The following is a 23,658-nucleotide window of genomic DNA, read 5'->3' as shown; positions in this document are numbered from 1 at the left end:
ACTCACAAAGAGTCCTAGTGCAGATGCGATGCTTTTCAACAAAGTCGCAGGTGGTGGCAGAACTTGTGCTACATAATTAACTTTGGATGTGATGTATACATTTGCCACTGTTACTTTTTGAAGTTCATCGAGTTTCCTAATACTATGTGCTTGTACAGAGGCGCGTATGCTGTTAAGTAATTTTCGATAGTTCGCAGCAATAGTGTGCTTGATATTTCTTTTAAAATCTATGCCGAGACATTTCATGGTTACAAGTTCGCGTAACAGATCCTGCGTTTGCGTCCCAATTCCACGGCCGATGTTGAAAATCCCCGACTTTGTTCTATTAAGTTTTGCACCAGAGGCCTGTTCATATTTTGTTACTATTTGTAGTGCGCTCTGTACTTCAGCGCCATTCACGACTAGGAAGCCAACATCATCAGCGTACGCCTTGCACACAATCTTTTCTCCATGTATTTGTAGTCCTTGTAGATGTTTCATAAGGGAGGCAAGCAGGGGCTCAATGGCGATGGCGAACAGTGCCATTGACATTGGACACCCTTGCCTAATGGAGCTGGTGACGTCAATCGGGCGGCTAATGTGTCCATTGATGACAAATCTGGCTGAGTTGTTTGTTACTGTATTTCTTACTACCGCAATGAATAGAGGTGGGAAGCCCATTGCGCCCATGGTGCGAAGGAGAAAACTATGATTAACTCTGTCGAAGGCTTTGTCAAAGTCGAGTGAGATGAGTGCACATTTTATTTTGCAGACATCGGCCGTTGAGATTATGTCCCTGTAATCACAGAGGGTCTGGAGAATTCGTCTGTCTTTGCCCACACTTGTTTGATAAGGGCCAGTGACGCTGGTCATTGTGGTTTTCAGCCTGCGAGCGAGGATGCGGCCAAAGATTTTGTAATCGCTGTTTAAAAGCGTAATTGGCCTCAGAGCGCTTACAGATTTCGTATTGGTAGTTTTTGGCACTAGCACTACGAGTCCCTCACGAAATTCCTTCGGGATGTCATTCTCAGGGTTTAGCAGTTCGTTGCAGATGAGAGTAAACTTGCCTTTTACGAGGCCACTGAATCTGCGATAAAATTCTGCCGGAATGCCATCTGCCCCTGGAGCCTTATTTGTCGTGCTTCCATATATAGCTTCTTCGACGTCTTCTTCAGTCACTTCCGAGATGAGAGTTTGTGCTTCCGCGTGGCATACTTTGCCTTGGAGGTTGATCATTAACTCGTCTTGAAGCTGTTCGTCAACCGGCTGACTAGACATTAAGGATTCAAAATGCTGTACGATTGCCTCTTTAATCTCTCTTTGCTTCGTCAGCTTCCTTCCATCATCAGTTGTTATTTCAGATAATAGCTTGCGAGCCGCCCTTTTGCTTTCACGAATGACATGGTAAATGGAAGTGACCTCGTGCTGGGCTATGTTCTGGGCACGCGACCTTATTTGGTAGCCTTCCAGTTGTTTACGCCGTAGTGCTAAGATTTTTGCTTTAATTTTGTTAATTCTTTCGTAGTTGTCCACAACTGTTGCATCGCACTTGTACAAATCCCTTAGACACTGAAAGTAAAATTCTATAGTTGATTTGTACCAAAAGTTTTTGTCTTTGGAGTAGTTTATGAAAAACCTCCGTATTTTAGGTTTGGCATGTTTCAGCCACCAGTCAGTGCCAGAGTTGTACGAGCTAAATTTGTTTTCACACTCTCTCCATACCTTGTGAAATGCCTCCTGACAAGCATGGTCTTCCAGATGTGACACATTGAGCTTCCATGTGCCTCGACCTCTGAATGTCCCTTGTTTTATCAGATTGATTGTGCATATGTATGCAGCATGATCTGAAAAAACGGTAGGCCATACTTCGGACTGCAAAATGAGGTGTTGCAAATTGTGCGTTACATATATCCTGTCGAGACGGCTCGCCGAGTGACTTGTGGCGTGGGTGAAGCCAGGGGCTGCACCGTGCATATGTTCCCATGAGTCTATTAGTCTTAAATCATTAACTACACGTTCCAGTTCAGTACACTTGTTAAAATTTGGAGTTTGGTCTTTGGCATGCAAAACACAATTAAAATCTCCTCCTAGAATAAGGTGATCATATCGAGTTCCAAATAGTGGGACAATTTCTTCTTTAAAGAACTCTGTTCTGCGGTGCCTGTTACTGGATCCGGAAGGGGCATACACGTTAATGAGCCGTATGTTGTTTATTGTGGCCGCTATGCCTTTACTGTTTGGTAGTTTTACTACATCTTGGACTACTATGCCCTCCTTTGTGAGCAGAGCCGTGCCCATTGCCGCTCCATGCCCTGGGTTTGTAATGGCGTTGAAGCCAGGTATGTTACCAAGCTCAATGTCTGTCACTTCTTGTAAAAGTATAATGTCACTGTCAGAAGCATATATAAAATCTTTTAAGTTCTGTAGTTTAAAGGAACTGTGAATCTTGTTAAGGTTTACTGTCGCGATTTTGTATGCTTGTATGTCAGACATTCTTCGTTCTACTTGATCTAACTTTAAAAAACATTCTTCTGTTTTGTCCCGCAAACGTCAGCTTTAAAACGCATCTTAATAATATTCACCGGTAGCAAATGTTTCAGCGGCGTGTCCTTGTTCTTTAGAATGTTCGTTCGCGGAGACGTCGTCGTTGAAGAAATCAGCCACCTGTGGGGCTAGCTTACAGTCTGTCTGAGTTCCTGAAACTTCTGTCATTTCAGCATCGGCATTGTTATGGTCGCTTTCGTCTGCCCAGCTGGTTGAGGTTGTCGTCGTGGGTGGGACGAGTGAAGCTTCATGAGAGTGACTCGTTTCTTGAGGGTCGTTGGATGCTTTCTTTGTTGGCTTTCCTTGGACGTCTCGTTTTTCCAGCGCAGAAGGGGAACGCTCCACAGAAACTGGTGTCGCTTTCGTGTTGCTACAGATCTGTTGGCGTAAGGTACTAGCTATTTCCTTCGCTTTTTGCCGGAGTGTGGGAGCTGTCTCCTCTGCACCTTTGCGCGCCAGCCGGCGTTTCTTATTTTTCTTCGGAGAATTGCCTCTCGACGGACTTTCTTCAGTATCCACGTTAGTGTCGCTTTCCTGCAAGGTGTGTCGGTCTTCAGCTTCCGGCGGATCTGCTGCCTTTGCAATTGCAGGCGCCTGTGTCGGTGGAACTTCAACTGTTTCCGTAGATTGGCGGGACTCTTGTAGGTCGTCAGCTATGACGGCACTGACGTCCATCGGAATTTCAGTGTCTGGAGAATTTGTATTTGCACACGATTCAGGGGCTGAGGAGGCAGTCGGTCGGTCGCGTGCCACAGCGGCGTAAGTTCCCGGCAGTGTTGTCATAGCAGGTGGCCTGTCGGCCTCGCCGGCCGGCAGCTGTGCAACGCGCCGCTGTATACATTCTGCGCGAACGTGCCCAGGCTTGTTACAGGCGGCACAGGTTCGCGGTTGGTCGTCATAAATTACTATCCCCCTATATCCGCAGACATTGACGTACGACGGGATGTGCTTTTGTAGCTCTACCCGAAGCTGCCGTACGCCATTTAGTACTGGGAACTTATGCGCGAATGACCATTTCTCGGCAAAGTTGCTGAGCACTTTACCGAAGGGTGAAATTACGGCATTAATTTGGTCTGTTGTAATCTCAAAAGGTAACTCGAAGATTCGAACTGTGCGAATGCCAAAACCAGCATGTGCAACGGTGACTTCACCAACATTTCCGTCAGAGTGCTTAAATTTCATGACACCTCCGGAAGACTCAACAATTTTCTCGCACAACTCTGAACTACGCAGCTTAACAAACACGACACAAGCTACAATCGACAGGTGGATCCCGATTATATCATTAAAGGAGAGCTTCACATCTTCTTCTAACCAATTCTCTACTTCAAACGACTTAGGACTGGCATATCGAGAATCAAAGGAGAGTTTCAACGTATCTTTTCGGCTTGGCTGAGCCATCACTGCATAGTACTCATTACTTCTCGAAGTGTTCGATAAACAGAGCTTTAAGCTGCAGCAAGCGCGAGACTTGCCACGCGGAAGCACAGACGGCGCAGCGCACACCACACTACGTCCTACCTCCACGCCGGCCGCCGGCGAACTTCCGACTGAGCTATCCGGGCTCACGCCCGTTGTGGGTGGAGCGGCAGCTAGCAATGTGGATAATTGGAACGCGTGTGTAGGCGTACTACGGAAATTGCTGGCTTCTGGCGACTTCACAGACTTCCCACTGACGCTGGTAGCAGCCCAACAGCGGACCAGTGCCTCTTCTGCCTTTATCCCGGTGCTGACAGTAATTGCATCTTGTGCCTGTTTTCCCCGATTACGTTCGGTTGAAGCTCCGGAAGGAGGGCGACAAACGAAGGTTGGAAGGCCAAAACATGGAGGGACGTGTGCGCAGAAACTTCTCTTCCGGTATCGGGAATCGAACCCTGGCCTCCTGGGTGAAAGCCAGGTATCCTAGCCACTAGACCACACCGGATTTGCTCAATAAACGTGAGATTTACTCCCTCTCCTCCCGCATTTCGTGCTGAATCCGGACTCAGTGGTGTTCTCTGTTTGCGAGCGTATTTGTGCGTGCAGACTGGCATGGCGCACAGCTCGAAACTGACCATTCATTGCCGTTTGCATCATATTTTACTCATAACAGGGGAGGAGAAAGATCAAAGTTGTACCTTGCCATAATTGGAAGTAAACATTTTGACGCTGAGGCGTGGAATCCTTGCGAATAACAAACGACAATTAAGTTCGTTCCCTAGCAACAGCAACGCCGTTAATTCAGCCATTATGTACAGCAAATTAAATGCCCCGGGTGAGGATCGAACTCACGACCTTAAGACTAGGAGACTTACGCGTTACCTACTGCGCTACCGAGGCACGTTGCAACAAACGTCCCAGGAAACTTGGTAAGTCCCACATATTAGAGATAGACAGTTCGCGCTTTCTCAATAATCTGCTGTGTTGCTACACGTGCTTTCCCGACTGGCTAGATTAAACTGCTGCCGCAGCTTTTTCAACGGAAAGCAGCACTGCCTGAGGTTACAGTACATCGCCCTTGCGGCACCTGGACACAGCGGCCTGCAGGGCCAGGCCGACGCTAGAGTTCAGAAATAGCACGCGACCGTCCAAGTACGGCCTCTTGCGTGCTGCGTGTTTGGTTCTTCTCACAGCGAATCCTGCTACACATTCCTGAGGCTGACGCAGCTCAAGTGAACAATCGGCGCGGCGGCATTATAGCGAGAACAGCAAAACGATGCATCGGCCGGGAATCGAACCCGGGCCGCCCGCGTGGTAGGCGAACAACCTACCACTTTTTTAGTTGCTGTTCTCATTTTGTTAGTTGCATTTGTTGCGGGCGGACGTCCGATGACGTCCGTGCTTGCCGAGCACATTCCCGAGCAGCTGTCTGCAGGGAAAGTGGGATTGCCACCCAGCGACGTCGGATACGACCGAAAAAAGTGCTACACACGCAGAGTCGCCCACTACACTGCCTTATAGCGACCGCTCATCACTATCGTGTGAGTAACGTTGCGGCCGCGGCGACGAGTCTTGCCCAAAGACGCAGCGTGCGTGGAGGCGCTACCCGAATGCGTGTGGATGCACCCTCCTACCTCGTAAAGCGCCTACAGCTACTATCACCGTGGGCCGCTGCCGGCGGGCGCGAAGCCGACACAGCGCGACGTTGCGAGAAGCGGCTGTGCGGCGGTGGTGTAATGGTAAGCATAGTTGCCTTCCAAGCAGTTGATCCGGGTTCGATTCCCGGCCACCGCAACGGGCGCAAATTTTCGCGTATGAGTATGTGAGCCACTTGCTGTTAAATTAACGTTTTCTTTCCGTCGTTTCTCCAAGCAGGCCATCCTGTAGTATGTCCCGACTTTGCTCGGCTGACGCGAAAGCTGACGCTTGGAATTCGCCCTTATCAAAAGGACAGGCGCTATAAACGGCTGTGAGAGGAGAGGTGTGGCGAGGTACCAAAACGACAGGCAAACCGCGAAATTTTCTGCTCCTCCTTCCTAAAGAAAAAAAACGGACGCAGTCGGTAGGACTCGAACCTACGCTTCCAGAGGGAATCTGATTTCTAGTCAGACGCCTTAACCACTTTATCTTATTAAACTTTATTAAATATTAATTTTTTGCTACCTACTGCGCTACCGAGGCACGTTGCAACAAACGTCCCAGGAAACTTGGTAAGTCCCACATATTAAAGATAGACAGTTCGCGCTTTCTCAACAATCTGCTGTGTTGCTACACGTGCTTTCCCGACTGGCTAGATTAAACTGCTGCCGCAGCTTTTTCAACGGAAAGCAGCACTGCCTGAGGTTACAGTACATCGCCCTTGCGGCACCTGGACACAGCGGCCTGCAGGGCCAGGCCGACGCTAGAGTTCAGAAATAGCACGCGACCGTCCAAGTACGGCCTCTTGCGTGCTGCGTGTTTGGTTCTTCTCACAGCGAATCCTGCTACACATTCCTGAGGCTGACGCAGCTCAAGCGAACAATCGGCGCGGCGGCATTATAGCGAGAACAGCAAAACGATGCATCGGCCGGGAATCGAACCCGGGCCGCCCGCGTGGTATGCGAACAACCTACCACTTTTTTAGTTGCTGTTCTCATTTTGTTAGTTGCATTTGTTGCGGGCGGACGTCCGATGACGTCCGTGCTTGCCGAGCACATTCCCGAGCAGCTGTCTGCAGGGAAAGTGGGATTGCCACCCAGCGACGTCGGATACGACCGAAAAAAGTGCTACACGCGCCGAGTCGCCCACTACACTGCCTTATAGCGACCGCTCATCACTATCGTGTGAGTAACGTTGCGGCCGCGGCGACGAGACTTGCCCAAAGACGCAGCGTGCGTGGAGGCGCTACCCGAATGCGTGTGGATGCACCCTCCTACCTCGTAAAGCGCCTACAGCTACTATCACCGTGGGCCGCTGCCGGCGGGCGCGAAGCCGACACAGCGCGACGTTGCGAGCAGCGGCTGTGCGGTGGTGGTGTAATGGTGAGCATAGTTGCCTTCCAAGCAGTTGATCCGGGTTCGATTCCCGGCCACCGCAACGGGCGCAAATTTTCGCGTATGAGTATGTGAGCCACGTGCTGTTAAATTAACGTTTTCTTTCCGTCGTTTCTCCAAGCAGGCCATCCTGTAGTATGTCCCGACTTTGCTCGGCTGACACGAAAGCTGACGCTTGGAATTCGTCCTTATCAAAAGGACAGGCGCTATAAACGGCTGTGAGAGGAGAGGTGTGGCGAGGTACCAAAACGACAGGCAAACCGCGAAATTTTCTGCTCCTCCTTCCTAAAGAAAAAAAACGGACGCAGTCGGTAGGACTCGAACCTACGCTTCCAGAGGGAATCTGATTTCTAGTCAGACGCCTTAACCACTTTATCTTTTTAAATATTAATTTTTTGCTACCTACTGCGCTACCGAGGCACGTTGCAACAAACGTCCCAGGAAACTTGGTAAGTCCCACATATTAGAGATAGACAGTTCGCGCTTTCTGAAGAATCTGCTGTGTTGCTACACGTGCTTTCCCGACTGGCTAGATTAAACTGCTGCCGCAGCTTTTTCAACGGAAAGCAGCACTGCCTGAGGTTACAGTACATCGCCCTTGCGGCACCTGGACACAGCGGCCTGCAGGGCCAGGCCGACGCTAGAGTTCAGAAATAGCACGCGACCGTCCAAGTACGGCCTCTTGCGTGCTGCGTGTTTGGTTCTTCTCACAGCGAATCCTGCTACACATTCCTGAGGCTGACGCAGCTCAAGCGAACAATCGGCGCGGCGGCATTATAGCGAGAACAGCAAAACGATGCATCGGCTGGGAATCGAACCCGGGCCGCCCGCGTGGTAGGCGAACAACCTACCACTTTTTTAGTTGATGTTCTCATTTTGTTAGTTGCATTTGTTGCGGGCGGACGTCCGATGACGTCCGTGCTTGCCGACAACATTCCCGAGCAGCTGTCTGCAGGGGAAGTGGGATTGCCACCCAGCGACGTCGGATACGACCGAAAAAAGTGCTACACACGCAGAGTCCCCCACTACACTGCCTTATAGCGACCGCTCATCACTATCGTGTGAGTAACGTTGCGGCCGCGGCGACGAGTCTTGCCCAAAGACGCAGCGTGCGTGGAGGCGCTACCCGAATGCGTGTGGATGCACCCTCCTACCTCGTAAAGCGCCTACAGCTACTATCACCGTGGGCCGCTGCCGGCGGGCGCGAAGCCGACACAGCGCGACGTTGCGAGCAGCGGCTGTGCGGTGGTGGTGTAATGGTGAGCATAGTTGCCTTGCAAGCAGTTGATCCGCGTTCGATTCCCGGCCACCGCAACGGGCGCAAATTTTCGCGTATGAGTATGTGAGCCACGTGCTGTTAAATTAACGTTTCCTTTCCGTCGTTTCTCCAAGCAGGCCATCCTGTAGTATGTCCCGACTTGTCCCGACTTTGCTCGGCTGACGCGAAAGCTGACGCTTGGAATTCGCCCTTATCAAAAGGACAGGCGCTATAAACGGCTGTGAGAGGAGAGGTGTGGCGAGGTACCAAAACGACAGGCAAACCGCGAAATTTTCTGCTCCTCCTTCCTAAAGAAAAAAAAAACGGACGCAGTCGGTAGGACTCGAACCTACGATTCCAGAGGGAATCTGATTTCTAGTCAGACGCCTTAACCACTTTATCTTATTAAACTTTATTAAATATTAATTTTTTGCTACCTACTGCGCTACCGAGGCACGTTGCAACAAACGTCCCAGGAAACTTGGTAAGTCCCACATATTAGAGATAGACAGTTCGCGCTTTCTCAAGAATCTGCTGTGTTGCTACACGTGCTTTCCCGACTGGCTAGATTAAACTGCTGCCGCAGCTTTTTCAACGGAAAGCAGCACTGCCTGAGGTTACAGTACATCGCCCTTGCGGCACCTGGACACAGCGGCCTGCAGGGCCAGGCCGACGCTAGAGTTCAGAAATAGCACGCGACCGTCCAAGTACGGCCTCTTGCGTGCTGCGTGTTTGGTTCTTCTCACAGCGAATCCTGCTACACATTCCTGAGGCTGACGCAGCTCAAGCGAACAATCGGCGCGGCGGCATTATAGCGAGAACAGCAAAACGATGCATCGGCCGGGAATCGAACCCGGGCCGCCCGCGTGGTAGGCGAAATACCTACCACTTTTTTAGTTGCTGTTCTCATTTTGTTAGTTGCATTTGTTGCGGGCGGACGTCCGATGACGTCCGTGCTTGCCGAGCACATTCCCGAGCAGCTGTCTGCAGGGAAAGTGGGATTGCCACCCAGCGACGTCGGATACGACCGAAAAAAGTGCTACACACGCAGAGTCCCCAACTACACTGCCTTATAGCGACCGCTCATCACTATCGTGTGAGTAACGTTGCGGCCGCGGCGACGAGACTTGCCCAAAGACGCAGCGTGCGTGGAGGTGCTACCCGAATGCGTGTGGATGCACCCTCCTACCTCGTAAAGCGCCTACAGCTACTATCACCGTGGGCCGCTGCCGGCGGGCGCGAAGCCGACACAGCGCGACGTTGCTAGCAGCGGCTGTGCGGTGGTGGTGTAATGGTGAGCATAGTTGCCTTCCAAGCAGTTGATCCGGGTTCGATTCCCGGCCACCGCAGCGGGCGCAAATTTTCGCGTATGAGTATGTGAGCCACGTGCTGTTACATTAACGTTTTCTTTCCGTCGTTTCTCCAAGCAGGCCATCCTGTAGTATGTCCCGACTTTGCTCGGCTGACACGAAAGCTGACGCTTGGAATTCGCCCTTATCAAAAGGACAGGCGCTATAAACGGCTGTGAGAGGAGAGGTGTGGCGAGGTACCAAAACGACAGGCAAACCGCGAAATTTTCTGCTCCTCCTTCCTAAAGAAAAAAAACGGACGCAGTCGGTAGGACTCGAACCTACGCTTCCAGAGGGAATCTGATTTCTAGTCAGACGCCTTAACCACTTTATCTTTTTAAATATTAATTTTTTGCTACCTACTGCGCTACCGAGGCACGTTGCAACAAACGTCCCAGGAAACTTGGTAAGTCCCACATATTAGAGATAGACAGTTCGCGATTTCTCAAGAATCTGCTGTGTTGCTACACGTGCTTTCCCGACTGGCTAGATTAAACTGCTGCCGCAGCTTTTTCAACGGAAAGCAGCACTGCCTGAGGTTACAGTACATCGCCCTTGCGGCACCTGGACACAGCGGCCTGCAGGGCCAGGCCGACGCTAGAGTTCAGAAATAGCACGCGACCGTCCAAGTACGGCCTCTTGCGTGCTGCGTGTTTGGTTCTTCTCACAGCGAATCCTGCTACACATTCCTGAGGCTGACGCAGCTCAAGCGAACAATCGGCGCGGCGGCATTATAGCGAGAACAGCAAAACGATGCATCGGCTGGGAATCGAACCCGGGCCGCCCGCGTGGTAGGCGAACAACCTACCACTTTTTTAGTTGATGTTCTCATTTTGTTAGTTGCATTTGTTGCGGGAGGACGTCCGATGACGTCCGTGCATGCCGACAACATTCCCGAGCAGCTGTCTGCAGGGAAAGTGGGATTGCCACCCAGCGACGTCGGATACGACCGAAAAAAGTGCTACACACGCAGAGTCCCCCACTACACTGCCTTATAGCGACCGCTCATCACTATCGTGTGAGTAACGTTGCGGCCGCGGCGACGAGTCTTGCCCAAAGACGCAGCGTGCGTGGAGGCGCTACCCGAATGCGTGTGGATGCACCCTCCTACCTCGTAAAGCGCCTACAGCTACTATCACCGTGGGCCGCTGCCGGCGGGCGCGAAGCCGACACAGCGCGACGTTGCGAGCAGCGGCTGTGCGGTGGTGGTGTAATGGTGAGCATAGTTGCCTTCCAAGCAGTTGATCCGCGTTCGATTCCCGGCCACCGCAACGGGCGCAAATTTTCGCGTATGAGTATGTGAGCCACGTGCTGTTAAATTAACGTTTTCTTTCCGTCGTTTCTCCAAGCAGGCCATCCTGTAGTATGTCCCGACTTGTCCCGACTTTGCTCGGCTGACGCGAAAGCTGACGCTTGGAATTCGCCCTTATCAAAAGGACAGGCGCTATAAACGGCTGTGACAGGAGAGGTGTGGCGAGGTACCAAAACGACAGGCAAACCGCGAAATTTTCTGCTCCTCCTTCCTAAAGAAAAAAAACGGACGCAGTCGGTAGGACTCGAACCTACGCTTCCAGAGGGAATCTGATTTCTAGTCAGACGCCTTAACCACTTTATCTTTTTAAATATTAATTTTTTGCTACCTACTGCGCTACCGAGGCACGTTGCAACAAACGTCCCAGGAAACTTGGTAAGTCCCACATATTAGAGATAGACAGTTCGCGCTTTCTCAAGAATCTGCTGTGTTCCTACACGTGCTTTCCCGACTGGCTACATTAAACTGCTGCCGCAGCTTTTTCAACGGAAAGCAGCACTGCCTGAGGTTACAGTACATCGCCCTTGCGGCACCTGGACACAGCGGCCTGCAGGGCCAGGCCGACGCTAGAGTTCAGAAATAGCACGCGACCGTCCAAGTACGGCCTCTTGCGTGCTGCGTGTTTGGTTCTTCTCACAGCGAATCCTGCTACACATTCCTGAGGCTGACGCAGCTCAAGCGAACAATCGGCGCGGCGGCATTATAGCGAGAACAGCAAAACGATGCATCGGCCGGGAATCGAACCCGGGCCGCCCGCGTGGTAGGCGAACAACCTACCACTTTTTTAGTTGCTGTTCTCATTTGGTTAGTTGCATTTGTTGCGGGCGGACGTCCGATGACGTCCGTCCTTGCCGACCACATTCCCGAGCAGCTGTCTGCAGGGAAAGTGGGATTGCCACCCAGCGACGTCGGATACGACCGAAAAAAGTGCTACACACGCCGATTCCCCCACTACACTGCCTTATAGCGACCGCTCATCACTATCGTGTGAGTAACGTTGCGGCCGCGGCGACGAGTCTTGCCCAAAGACGCAGCTTGCGTGGAGGCGCTACCCGAATGCGTGTGGATGCACCCTCCTACCTCGTAAAGCGCCTACAGCTACTATCACCGTGGGCCGCTGCCGGCGGGCGCGAAGCCGACACAGCGCGACGTTGCGAGCAGCGGCTGTGCGGTGGTGGTGTAATGGTGAGCATAGTTGCCTTCCAAGCAGTTGAACCGGGTTCGATTCCCGGCCACCGCAACTGGCGCAAATTTTCGCGTATGAGTATGTGAGCCACGTGCTGTTAAATTAACGTTTTCTTTCCGTCGTTTCTCCAAGCAGGCCATCCTGTAGTATGTCCCGACTTTGCTCGGCTGACACGAAAGCTGACGCTTGGAATTCGCCCTTATCAAAAGGACAGGCGCTATAAACGGCTGTGAGAGGAGAGGTGTGGCGAGGTACCAAAACGACAGGCAAACCGCGAAATTTTCTGCTCCTCCTTCCTAAAGAAAAAAAACGGACGCAGTCGGTAGGACTCGAACCTACGCTTCCAGAGGGAATCTGATTTCTAGTCAGACGCCTTAACCACTTTATCTTTTTAAATATTAATTTTTTGCTACCTACTGCGCTACCGAGGCACGTTGCAACAAACGTCCCAGGAAACTTGGTAAGTCCCACATATTAGAGATAGACAGTTCGCGCTTTCTCAAGAATCTGCTGTGTTGCTACACGTGCTTTCCCGACTGGCTAGATTAAACTGCTGCCGCAGCTTTTTCAACGGAAAGCAGCACTGCCTGAGGTTACAGTACATCGCCCTTGCGGCACCTGGACACAGCGGCCTGCAGGGCCAGGCCGACGCTAGAGTTCAGAAATAGCACGCGACCGTCCAAGTACGGCCTCTTGCGTGCTGCGTGTTTGGTTCTTCTCACAGCGAATCCTGCTACACATTCCTGAGGCTGACGCAGCTCAAGCGAACAATCGGCGCGGCGGCATTATAGCGAGAACAGCAAAACGATGCATCGGCTGGGAATCGAACCCGGGCCGCCCGCGTGGTAGGCGAACAACCTACCACTTTTTTAGTTGATGTTCTCATTTTGTTAGTTGCATTTGTTGCGGGAGGACGTCCGATGACGTCCGTGCATGCCGACAACATTCCCGAGCAGCTGTCTGCAGGGAAAGTGGGATTGCCACCCAGCGACGTCGGATACGACCGAAAAAAGTGCTACACACGCAGAGTCCCCCACTACACTGCCTTATAGCGACCGCTCATCACTATCGTGTGAGTAACGTTGCGGCCGCGGCGACGAGTCTTGCCCAAAGACGCAGCGTGCGTGGAGGCGCTACCCGAATGCGTGTGGATGCACCCTCCTACCTCGTAAAGCGCCTACAGCTACTATCACCGTGGGCCGCTGCCGGCGGGCGCGAAGCCGACACAGCGCGACGTTGCGAGCAGCGGCTGTGCGGTGGTGGTGTAATGGTGAGCATAGTTGCCTTCCAAGCAGTTGATCCGCGTTCGATTCCCGGCCACCGCAACGGGCGCAAATTTTCGCGTATGAGTATGTGAGCCACGTGCTGTTAAATTAACGTTTTCTTTCCGTCGTTTCTCCAAGCAGGCCATCCTGTAGTATGTCCCGACTTGTCCCGACTTTGCTCGGCTGACGCGAAAGCTGACGCTTGGAATTCGCCCTTATCAAAAGGACAGGCGCTATAAACGGCTGTGACAGGAGAGGTGTGGCGAGGTACCAAAACGACAGGCAAACCGCGAAATTTTCTGCTCCTCCTTCCTAAAGAAAAAAAACGGACGCAGTCGGTAGGACTCGAACCTACGCTTCCAGAGGGAATCTGATTTCTAGTCAGACGCCTTAACCACTTTATCTTTTTAAATATTAATTTTTTGCTACCTACTGCGCTACCGAGGCACGTTGCAACAAACGTCCCAGGAAACTTGGTAAGTCCCACATATTAGAGATAGACAGTTCGCGCTTTCTCAACAATCTGCTGTGTTCCTACACGTGCTTTCCCGACTGGCTACATTAAACTGCTGCCGCAGCTTTTTCAACGGAAAGCAGCACTGCCTGAGGTTACAGTACATCGCCCTTGCGGCACCTGGACACAGCGGCCTGCAGGGCCAGGCCGACGCTAGAGTTCAGAAATAGCACGCGACCGTCCAAGTACGGCCTCTTGCGTGCTGCGTGTTTGGTTCTTCTCACAGCGAATCCTGCTACACATTCCTGAGGCTGACGCAGCTCAAGCGAACAATCGGCGCGGCGGCATTATAGCGAGAACAGCAAAACGATGCATCGGCCGGGAATCGAACCCGGGCCGCCCGCGTGGTAGGCGAACAACCTACCACTTTTTTAGTTGCTGTTCTCATTTGGTTAGTTGCATTTGTTGCGGGCGGACGTCCGATGACGTCCGTGCTTGCCGACCACATTCCCGAGCAGCTGTCTGCAGGGAAAGTGGGATTGCCACCCAGCGACGTCGGATACGACCGAAAAAAGTGCTACACACGCCGATTCCCCCACTACACTGCCTTATAGCGACCGCTCATCACTATCGTGTGAGTAACGTTGCGGCCGCGGCGACGAGTCTTGCCCAAAGACGCAGCGTGCGTGGAGGCGCTACCCGAATGCGTGTGGATGCACCCTCCTACCTCGTAAAGCGCCTACAGCTACTATCACCGTGGGCCGCTGCCGGCGGGCGCGAAGCCGACACAGCGCGACGTTGCGAGCAGCGGCTGTGCGGTGGTGGTGTAATGGTGAGCATAGTTGCCTTCCAAGCAGTTGAACCGGGTTCGATTCCCGGCCACCGCAACTGGCGCAAATTTTCGCGTATGAGTATGTGAGCCACGTGCTGTTAAATTAACGTTTTCTTTCCGTCGTTTCTCCAAGCAGGCCATCCTGTAGTATGTCCCGACTTGTCCCGACTTTGCTCGGCTGACGCGAAAGCTGACGCTTGGAATTCGCCCTTATCAAAAGGACAGGCGCTATAAACGGCTGTGACAGGAGAGGTGTGGCGAGGTACCAAAACGACAGGCAAACCGCGAAATTTTCTGCTCCTCCTTCCTAAAGAAAAAAAACGGACGCAGTCGGTAGGACTCGAACCTACGCTTCCAGAGGGAATCTGATTTCTAGTCAGACGCCTTAACCACTTTATCTTTTTAAATATTAATTTTTTGCTACCTACTGCGCTACCGAGGCACGTTGCAACAAACGTCCCAGGAAACTTGGTAAGTCCCACATATTAGAGATAGACAGTTCGCGCTTTCTCAAGAATCTGCTGTGTTGCTACACGTGCTTTCCCGACTGGCTAGATTAAACTGCTGCCGCAGCTTTTTCAACGGAAAGCAGCACTGCCTGAGGTTACAGTACATCGCCCTTGCGGCACCTGGACACAGCGGCCTGCAGGGCCAGGCCGACGCTAGAGTTCAGAAATAGCACGCGGCCGTCCAAGTACGGCCTCTTGCGTGCTGCGTGTTTGGTTCTTCTCACAGCGAATCCTGCTACACATTCCTGAGGCTGACGCAGCTCAAGCGAACAATCGGCGCGGCGGCATTATAGCGAGAACAGCATAACGATGCATCGGCTGGGAATCGAACCCGGGCCGCCCGCGTGGTAGGCGAACAACCTACCACTTTTTTAGTTGCTGTTCTCATTTTGTTAGTTGCATTTGTTGCGGGCGGACGTCCGATGACGTCCGTGCTTGCCGAGCACATTCCCGAGCAGCTGTCTGCAGGGAAAGTGGGATTGCCACCCAGCGACGTCGGATACGACCGAAAAAAGTGCTACACACGCAGAGTCCCCCACTACACTGCCTTATAGCGACCGCTCATCACTATCGTGTGAGTAACGTTGCGGCCGCGGCGACGAGTCTTGCCCAAAGACGCAGCGTGCGTGGAGGCGCTACCCGAATGCGTGTGGATGCACCCTCCTACCTCGTAAAGCGCCTACAGCTACTATCACCGTGGGCCGCTGCCGGCGGGCGCGAAGCCGACACAGCGCGACGTTGCGAGCAGCGGCTGTGCGGTGGTGGTGTAATGGTGAGCATAGTTGCCTTCCAAGCAGTTGAGCCGGGTTCGATTCCCGGCCACCGCAACGGGCGCAAATTTTCGCGTATGAGTATGTGAGCCACGTGCTGTTAAATTAACGTTTTCTTTCCGTCGTTTCTCCAAGCAGGCCATCCTGTAGTATGCCCCGACTTGTCCCGACTTTGCTCGGCTGACGCGAAAGCTGACGCTTGGAATTCGCCCTTATCAAAAGGACAGGCGCTATAAACGGCTGTGAGAGGAGAGGTGTGGCGAGGTACCAAAACGACAGGCAAACCGCGAAATTTTCTGCTCCTCCTTCCTAAAGAAAAAAAACGGACGCAGTCGGTAGGACTCGAACCTACGCTTCCAGAGGGAATCTGATTTCTAGTCAGACGCCTTAACCACTTTATCTTTTTAAATATTAATTTTTTGCTACCTACTGCGCTACCGAGGCACGTTGCAACAAACGTCCCAGGAAACTTGGTAAGTCCCACATATTAGAGATAGACAGTTCGCGCTTTCTCAAGAATCTGCTGTGTTGCTACACGTGCTTTCCCGACTGGCTAGATTAAACTGCTGCCGCAGCTTTTTCAACGGAAAGCAGCACTGCCTGAGGTTACAGTACATCGCCCTTGCGGCACCTGGACACAGCGGCCTGCAGGGCCAGGCCGACGCTAGAGTTCAGAAATAGCACGCGACCGTCCAAGTACGGCCTCTTGCGTGCTGCGTGTTTGGTTCTTCTCACAGCGAATCCTGCTACACATTCCTGAGGCTGACGCAGCTCAAGCGAACAATCGGCGCGGCGGCATTATAGCGAGAACAGCAAAACGATGCATCGGCTGGGAATCGAACCCGGGCCGCCCGCGTGGTAGGCGAACAACCTACCACTTTTTTAGTTGATGTTCTCATTTTGTTAGTTGCATTTGTTGCGGGAGGACGTCCGATGACGTCCGTGCATGCCGACAACATTCCCGAGCAGCTGTCTGCAGGGAAAGTGGGATTGCCACCCAGCGACGTCGGATACGACCGAAAAAAGTGCTACACACGGAGAGTCCCCCACTACACTGCCTTATAGCGACCGCTCATCACTATCGTGTGAGTAACGTTGCGGCCGCGGCGACGAGTCTTGCCCAAAGACGCAGCGTGCGTGGAGGCGCTACCCGAATGCGTGTGGATGCACCCTCCTACCTCGTAAAGCGCCTACAGCTACTATCACCGTGGGCCGCTGCCGGCGGGCGCGAAGCCGACACAGCGCGACGTTGCGAGCAGCGGCTGTGCGGTGGTGGTGTAATGGTGAGCATAGTTGCCTTCCAAGCAGTTGATCCGCGTTCGATTCCCGGCCACCGCAACGGGCGCAAATTTTCGCGTATGAGTATGTGAGCCACGTGCTGTTAAATTAACGTTTTCTTTCCGTCGTTTCTCCAAGCAGGCCATCCTGTAGTATGTCCCGACTTGTCCCGACTTTGCTCGGCTGACGCGAAAGCTGACGCTTGGAATTCGCCCTTATCAAAAGGACAGGCGCTATAAACGGCTGTGACAGGAGAGGTGTGGCGAGGTACCAAAACGACAGGCAAACCGCGAAATTTTCTGCTCCTCCTTCCTAAAGAAAAAAAACGGACGCAGTCGGTAGGACTCGAACCTACGCTTCCAGAGGGAATCTGATTTCTAGTCAGACGCCTTAACCACTTTATCTTTTTAAATATTAATTTTTTGCTACCTACTGCGCTACCGAGGCACGTTGCAACAAACGTCCCAGGAAACTTGGTAAGTCCCACATATTAAAGATAGACAGTTCGCCCTTTCTCAAGAATCTGCTGTGTTGCTACACGTGCTTTCCCGACTGGCTAGATTAAACTGCTGCCGCAGCTTTTTCAACGGAAAGCAGCACTGCCTGAGGTTACAGTACATCGCCCTTGCGGCACCTGGACACAGCGGCCTGCAGGGCCAGGCCGACGCTAGAGTTCAGAAATAGCACGCGACCGTCCAAGTACGGGCTCTTGCGTGCTGCGTGTTTGGTTCTTCTCACAGCGAATCCTGCTACACATTCCTGAGGCTGACGCAGCTCAAGCGAACAATCGGCGCGGCGGCATTATAGCGAGAACAGCAAAACGATGCATCGGCCGGGAATCGAACCCGGGCCGCCCGCGTGGTAGGCGAACAACCTACCACTTTTTTAGTTGCTGTTCTCATTTGGTTAGTTGCATTTGTTGCGGGCGGACGTCCGATGACGTCCGTCCTTGCCGACCACATTCCCGAGCAGCTGTCTGCAGGGAAAGTGGGATTGCCACCCAGCGACGTCGGATACGACCGAAAAAAGTGCTACACACGCCGATTCCCCCACTACACTGCCTTATAGCGACCGCTCATCACTATCGTGTGAGTAACGTTGCGGCCGCGGCGACGAGTCTTGCCCAAAGACGCAGCGTGCGTGGAGGCGCTACCCGAATGCGTGTGGATGCACCCTCCTACCTCGTAAAGCGCCTACAGCTACTATCACCGTGGGCCGCTGCCGGCGGGCGCGAAGCCGACACAGCGCGACGTTGCGAGCAGCGGCTGTGCGGTGGTGGTGTAATGGTGAGCATAGTTGCCTTCCAAGCAGTTGAACCGGGTTCGATTCCCGGCCCCCGCAACTGGCGCAAATTTTCGCGTATGAGTATGTGAGCCACGTGCTGTTAAATTAACGTTTTCTTTCCGTCGTTTCTCCAAGCAGGCCATCCTGTAGTATGTCCCGACTTGTCCCGACTTTGCTCGGCTGACGCGAAAGCTGACGCTTGGAATTCGCCCTTATCAAAAGGACAGGCGCTATAAACGGCTGTGACAGGAGAGGTGTGGCGAGGTACCAAAACGACAGGCAAACCGCGAAATTTTCTGCTCCTCCTTCCTAAAGAAAAAAAACGGACGCAGTCGGTAGGACTCGAACCTACGCTTCCAGAGGGAATCTGATTTCTAGTCAGACGCCTTAACCACTTTATCTTTTTAAATATTAATTTTTTGCTACCTACTGCGCTACCGAGGCACGTTGCAACAAACGTCCCAGGAAACTTGGTAAGTCCCACATATTAGAGATAGACAGTTCGCGCTTTCTCAAGAATCTGCTGTGTTGCTACACGTGCTTTCCCGACTGGCTAGATTAAACTGCTGCCGCAGCTTTTTCAACGGAAAGCAGCACTGCCTGAGGTTACAGTACATCGCCCTTGCGGCACCTGGACACAGCGGCCTGCAGGGCCAGGCCGACGCTAGAGTTCAGAAATAGCACGCGACCGTCCAAGTACGGCCTCTTGCGTGCTGCGTGTTTGGTTCTTCTCACAGCGAATCCTTCTACACATTCCTGAGGCTGACGCAGCTCAAGCGAACAATCGGCGCGGCGGCATTATAGCGAGAACAGCATAACGATGCATCGGCTAGGAATCGAACCCGGGCCGCCCGCGTGGTAGGCGAACAACCTACCACTTTTTTAGTTGCTGTTCTCATTTTGTTAGTTGCATTTGTTGCGGGCGGACGTCCGATGACGTCCGTGCTTGCCGAGCACATTCCCGAGCAGCTGTCTGCAGGGAAAGTGGGATTGCCACCCAGCGACGTCGGATACGACCGAAAAAAGTGCTACACACGCAGAGTCCCCCACTACACTGCCTTATAGCGACCGCTCATCACTATCGTGTGAGTAACGTTGCGGCCGCGGCGACGAGTCTTGCCCAAAGACGCAGCGTGCGTGGAGGCGCTACCCGAATGCGTGTGGATGCACCCTCCTACCTCGTAAAGCGCCTACAGCTACTATCACCGTGGGCCGCTGCCGGCGGGCGCGAAGCCGACACAGCGCGACGTTGCGAGCAGCGGCTGTGCGGTGGTCGTGTAATGGTGAGCATAGTTGCCTTCCAAGCAGTTGAGCCGGGTTCGATTCCCGGCCACCGCAACGGGCGCAAATTTTCGCGTATGAGTATGTGAGCCACGTGCTGTTAAATTAACGTTTTCTTTCCGTCGTTTCTCCAAGCAGGCCATCCTGTAGTATGCCCCGACTTGTCCCGACTTTGCTCGGCTGACGCGAAAGCTGACGCTTGGAATTCGCCCTTATCAAAAGGACAGGCGCTATAAACGGCTGTGAGAGGAGAGGTGTGGCGAGGTACCAAAACGACAGGCAAACCGCGAAATTTTCTGCTCCTCCTTCCTAAAGAAAAAAAACGGACGCAGTCGGTAGGACTCGAACCTACGCTTCCAGAGGGAATCTGATTTCTAGTCAGACGCCTTAACCACTTTATCTTTTTAAATATTAATTTTTTGCTACCTACTGCGCTACCGAGGCACGTTGCAACAAACGTCCCAGGAAACTTGGTAAGTCCCACATATTAGAGATAGACAGTTCGCGCTTTCTCAAGAATCTGCTGTGTTGCTACACGTGCTTTCCCGACTGGCTAGATTAAACTGCTGCCGCAGCTTTTTCAACGGAAAGCAGCACTGCCTGAGGTTACAGTACATCGCCCTTGCGGCACCTGGACACAGCGGCCTGCAGGGCCAGGCCGACGCTAGAGTTCAGAAATAGCACGCGACCGTCCAAGTACGGCCTCTTGCGTGCTGCGTGTTTGGTTCTTCTCACAGCGAATCCTGCTACACATTCCTGAGGCTGACGCAGCTCAAGCGAACAATCGGCGCGGCGGCATTATAGCGAGAACAGCATAACGATGCATCGGCTGGGAATCGAACCCGGGCCGCCCGCGTGGTAGGCGAACAACCTACCACTTTTTTAGTTGCTGTTCTCATTTTGTTAGTTGCATTTGTTGCGGGCGGACGTCCGATGACGTCCGTGCTTGCCGAGCACATTCCCGAGCAGCTGTCTGCAGGGAAAGTGGGATTGCCACCCAGCGACGTCGGATACGACCGAAAAAAGTGCTACACACGCAGAGTCCCCCACTACACTGCCTTATAGCGACCGCTCATCACTATCGTGTGAGTAACGTTGCGGCCGCGGCGACGAGTCTTGCCCAAAGACGCAGCGTGCGTGGAGGCGCTGCCCGAATGCGTGTGGATGCACCCTCCTACCTCGTAAAGCGCCTACAGCTACTATCACCGTGGGCCGCTGCCGGCGGGCGCGAAGCCGACACAGCGCGACGTTGCGAGCAGCGGCTGTGCGGTGGTGGTGTAATGGTGAGCATAGTTGCCTTCCAAGCAGTTGATCCGCGTTCGATTCCCGGCCACCGCAACGGGCGCAAATTTTCGCGTATGAGTATGTGAGCCACGTGCTGTTAAAGTAACGTTTTCTTTCCGTCGTTTCTCCAAGCAGGCCATCCTGTAGTATGTCCCGACTTTGCTCGGCTGACGCGAAAGCTGACGCTTGGAATTCATCCTTATCAAAAGGAGAAGCGCTATAAACGGCTGTGAGAGGAGAGGTGTGGCGAGGTACCAAAACGACAGGCAAACCGCGAAATTTTCTGCTCCTCCTTCCTAAAGAAAAAAAACGGACGCAGTCGGTAGGACTCGAACCTACGTTTCCAGAGGGAATCTGATTTCTAGTCAGACGCCTTAACCACTTTATCTTATTAAACTTTATTAAATATTAATTTTTTGCTACCTACTGCGCTACCGAGGCACGTTGCAACAAACGTCCCAGGAAACTTGGTAAGTCCCACATATTAGAGATAGACAGTTCGCGCTTTCTCAAGAATCTGCTGTGTTGCTACACGTGCTTTCCCGACTGGCTAGATTAAACTGCTGCCGCAGCTTTTTCAACGGAAAGCAGCACTGCCTGAGGTTACAGTACATCGCCCTTGCGGCACCTGGACACAGCGGCCTGCAGGGCCAGGCCGACGCTAGAGTTCAGAAATAGCACGCGACCGTCCAAGTACGGCCTCTTGCGTGCTGCGTGTTTGGTTCTTCCCACAGCGAATCCTGCTACACATTCCTGAGGCTGACGCAGCTCAAGCGAACAATCGGCGCGGCGGCATTATAGCGAGAACAGCATAACGATGCATCGGCTGGGAATCGAACCCGGGCCGCCCGCGTGGTAGGCGAACAACCTACCACTTTTTTAGTTGCTGTTCTCATTTTGTTAGTTGCATTTGTTGCGGGCGGACGTCCGATGACGTCCGTGCTTGCCGAGCACATTCCCGAGCAGCTGTCTGCAGGGAAAGTGGGATTGCCACCCAGCGACGTCGGATACGACCGAAAAAAGTGCTACACACGCAGAGTCCCCCACTACACTGCCTTATAGCGACCGCTCATCACTATCGTGTGAGTAACGTTGCGGCCGCGGCGACGAGTCTTGCCCAAAGACGCAGCGTGCGTGGAGGCGCTACCCGAATGCGTGTGGATGCACCCTCCTACCTCGTAAAGCGCCTACAGCTACTATCACCGTGGGCCGCTGCCGGCGGGCGCGAAGCCGACACAGCGCGACGTTGCGAGCAGCGGCTGTGCGGTGGTCGTGTAATGGTGAGCATAGTTGCCTTCCAAGCAGTTGAGCCGGGTTCGATTCCCGGCCACCGCAACGGGCGCAAATTTTCGCGTATGAGTATGTGAGCCACGTGCTGTTAAATTAACGTTTTCTTTCCGTCGTTTCTCCAAGCAGGCCATCCTGTAGTATGCCCCGACTTGTCCCGACTTTGCTCGGCTGACGCGAAAGCTGACGCTTGGAATTCGCCCTTATCAAAAGGACAGGCGCTATAAACGGCTGTGAGAGGAGAGGTGTGGCGAGGTACCAAAACGACAGGCAAACCGCGAAATTTTCTGCTCCTCCTTCCTAAAGAAAAAAAACGGACGCAGTCGGTAGGACTCGAACCTACGCTTCCAGAGGGAATCTGATTTCTAGTCAGACGCCTTAACCACTTTATCTTTTTAAATATTAATTTTTTGCTACCTACTGCGCTACCGAGGCACGTTGCAACAAACGTCCCAGGAAACTTGGTAAGTCCCACATATTAGAGATAGACAGTTCGCGCTTTCTCAAGAATCTGCTGTGTTGCTACACGTGCTTTCCCGACTGGCTAGATTAAACTGCTGCCGCAGCTTTTTCAACGGAAAGCAGCACTGCCTGAGGTTACAGTACATCGCCCTTGCGGCACCTGGACACAGCGGCCTGCAGGGCCAGGCCGACGCTAGAGTTCAGAAATAGCACGCGACCGTCCAAGTACGGCCTCTTGCGTGCTGCGTGTTTGATTCTTCTCACAGCGAATCCTGCTACACATTCCTGAGGCTGACGCAGCTCAAGCGAACAATCGGCGCGGCGGCATTATAGCGAGAACAGCATAACGATGCATCGGCTGGGAATCGAACCCGGGCCGCCCGCGTGGTAGGCGAACAACCTACCACTTTTTTAGTTGCTGTTCTCATTTTGTTAGTTGCATTTGTTGCGGGCGGACGTCCGATGACGTCCGTGCTTGCCGAGCACATTCCCGAGCAGCTGTCTGCAGGGAAAGTGGGATTGCCACCCAGCGACGTCGGATACGACCGAAAAAAGTGCTACACACGCAGAGTCCCCCACTACACTGCCTTATAGCGACCGCTCATCACTATCGTGTGAGTAACGTTGCGGCCGCGGCGACGAGTCTTGCCCAAAGACGCAGCGTGCGTGGAGGCGCTGCCCGAATGCGTGTGGATGCACCCTCCTACCTCGTAAAGCGCCTACAGCTACTATCACCGTGGGCCGCTGCCGGCGGGCGCGAAGCCGACACAGCGCGACGTTGCGAGCAGCGGCTGTGCGGTGGTGGTGTAATGGTGAGCATAGTTGCCTTCCAAGCAGTTGATCCGCGTTCGATTCCCGGCCACCGCAACGGGC

At 53.0% G+C, this 23,658-nt stretch overlaps 17 non-coding genes across 17 annotated transcripts; 15 read left to right on the top strand and 2 right to left on the bottom strand.

Annotated features, from left to right (window-relative positions):
- Positions 1 to 4,375: 4,375 nt before the first annotated feature.
- Trnae-uuc (transfer RNA glutamic acid (anticodon UUC)) lies at positions 4,376 to 4,447 on the bottom strand. The gene has a single exon. It is a non-coding gene; the product is annotated as a tRNA-Glu (tRNA).
- Positions 4,448 to 4,769: 322 nt separating this feature from the next.
- Trnar-ccu (transfer RNA arginine (anticodon CCU)) lies at positions 4,770 to 4,842 on the bottom strand. The gene has a single exon. It is a non-coding gene; the product is annotated as a tRNA-Arg (tRNA).
- An 822-nt stretch (positions 4,843 to 5,664) lies between these two features.
- Trnag-ucc (transfer RNA glycine (anticodon UCC)) lies at positions 5,665 to 5,736 on the top strand. Its single transcript has one exon. It is a non-coding gene; the product is annotated as a tRNA-Gly (tRNA).
- Positions 5,737 to 6,945: 1,209 nt separating this feature from the next.
- Positions 6,946 to 7,017, top strand: Trnag-ucc (transfer RNA glycine (anticodon UCC)). Its single transcript has one exon. It is a non-coding gene; the product is annotated as a tRNA-Gly (tRNA).
- Positions 7,018 to 8,216: 1,199 nt separating this feature from the next.
- On the top strand, positions 8,217 to 8,288 carry Trnaa-ugc (transfer RNA alanine (anticodon UGC)). Its single transcript has one exon. It is a non-coding gene; the product is annotated as a tRNA-Ala (tRNA).
- Positions 8,289 to 9,509: 1,221 nt separating this feature from the next.
- Positions 9,510 to 9,581, top strand: Trnag-ucc (transfer RNA glycine (anticodon UCC)). The gene has a single exon. It is a non-coding gene; the product is annotated as a tRNA-Gly (tRNA).
- A 1,199-nt stretch (positions 9,582 to 10,780) lies between these two features.
- Trnag-ucc (transfer RNA glycine (anticodon UCC)) lies at positions 10,781 to 10,852 on the top strand. Its single transcript has one exon. It is a non-coding gene; the product is annotated as a tRNA-Gly (tRNA).
- Positions 10,853 to 12,061: 1,209 nt separating this feature from the next.
- Positions 12,062 to 12,133, top strand: Trnag-ucc (transfer RNA glycine (anticodon UCC)). Its single transcript has one exon. It is a non-coding gene; the product is annotated as a tRNA-Gly (tRNA).
- Positions 12,134 to 13,332: 1,199 nt separating this feature from the next.
- Positions 13,333 to 13,404, top strand: Trnag-ucc (transfer RNA glycine (anticodon UCC)). The gene has a single exon. It is a non-coding gene; the product is annotated as a tRNA-Gly (tRNA).
- Positions 13,405 to 14,613: 1,209 nt separating this feature from the next.
- Positions 14,614 to 14,685, top strand: Trnag-ucc (transfer RNA glycine (anticodon UCC)). The gene has a single exon. It is a non-coding gene; the product is annotated as a tRNA-Gly (tRNA).
- Positions 14,686 to 15,894: 1,209 nt separating this feature from the next.
- On the top strand, positions 15,895 to 15,966 carry Trnag-ucc (transfer RNA glycine (anticodon UCC)). Its single transcript has one exon. It is a non-coding gene; the product is annotated as a tRNA-Gly (tRNA).
- A 1,209-nt stretch (positions 15,967 to 17,175) lies between these two features.
- Positions 17,176 to 17,247, top strand: Trnag-ucc (transfer RNA glycine (anticodon UCC)). The gene has a single exon. It is a non-coding gene; the product is annotated as a tRNA-Gly (tRNA).
- A 1,209-nt stretch (positions 17,248 to 18,456) lies between these two features.
- Positions 18,457 to 18,528, top strand: Trnag-ucc (transfer RNA glycine (anticodon UCC)). Its single transcript has one exon. It is a non-coding gene; the product is annotated as a tRNA-Gly (tRNA).
- A 1,209-nt stretch (positions 18,529 to 19,737) lies between these two features.
- Positions 19,738 to 19,809, top strand: Trnag-ucc (transfer RNA glycine (anticodon UCC)). Its single transcript has one exon. It is a non-coding gene; the product is annotated as a tRNA-Gly (tRNA).
- Positions 19,810 to 21,018: 1,209 nt separating this feature from the next.
- Trnag-ucc (transfer RNA glycine (anticodon UCC)) lies at positions 21,019 to 21,090 on the top strand. The gene has a single exon. It is a non-coding gene; the product is annotated as a tRNA-Gly (tRNA).
- A 1,209-nt stretch (positions 21,091 to 22,299) lies between these two features.
- Positions 22,300 to 22,371, top strand: Trnag-ucc (transfer RNA glycine (anticodon UCC)). The gene has a single exon. It is a non-coding gene; the product is annotated as a tRNA-Gly (tRNA).
- A 1,209-nt stretch (positions 22,372 to 23,580) lies between these two features.
- On the top strand, positions 23,581 to 23,652 carry Trnag-ucc (transfer RNA glycine (anticodon UCC)). Its single transcript has one exon. It is a non-coding gene; the product is annotated as a tRNA-Gly (tRNA).
- Positions 23,653 to 23,658: the final 6 nt, after the last annotated feature.

This window comes from Schistocerca cancellata, chromosome 4 (assembly GCF_023864275.1).
Source record: "Schistocerca cancellata isolate TAMUIC-IGC-003103 chromosome 4, iqSchCanc2.1, whole genome shotgun sequence".
Lineage (NCBI taxonomy): Eukaryota > Metazoa > Arthropoda > Insecta > Orthoptera > Acrididae > Schistocerca > Schistocerca cancellata.
The sequence above is the reverse complement of the archived record's forward strand: the minus strand, read 5'-3'. Positions and strand labels throughout refer to the sequence as shown.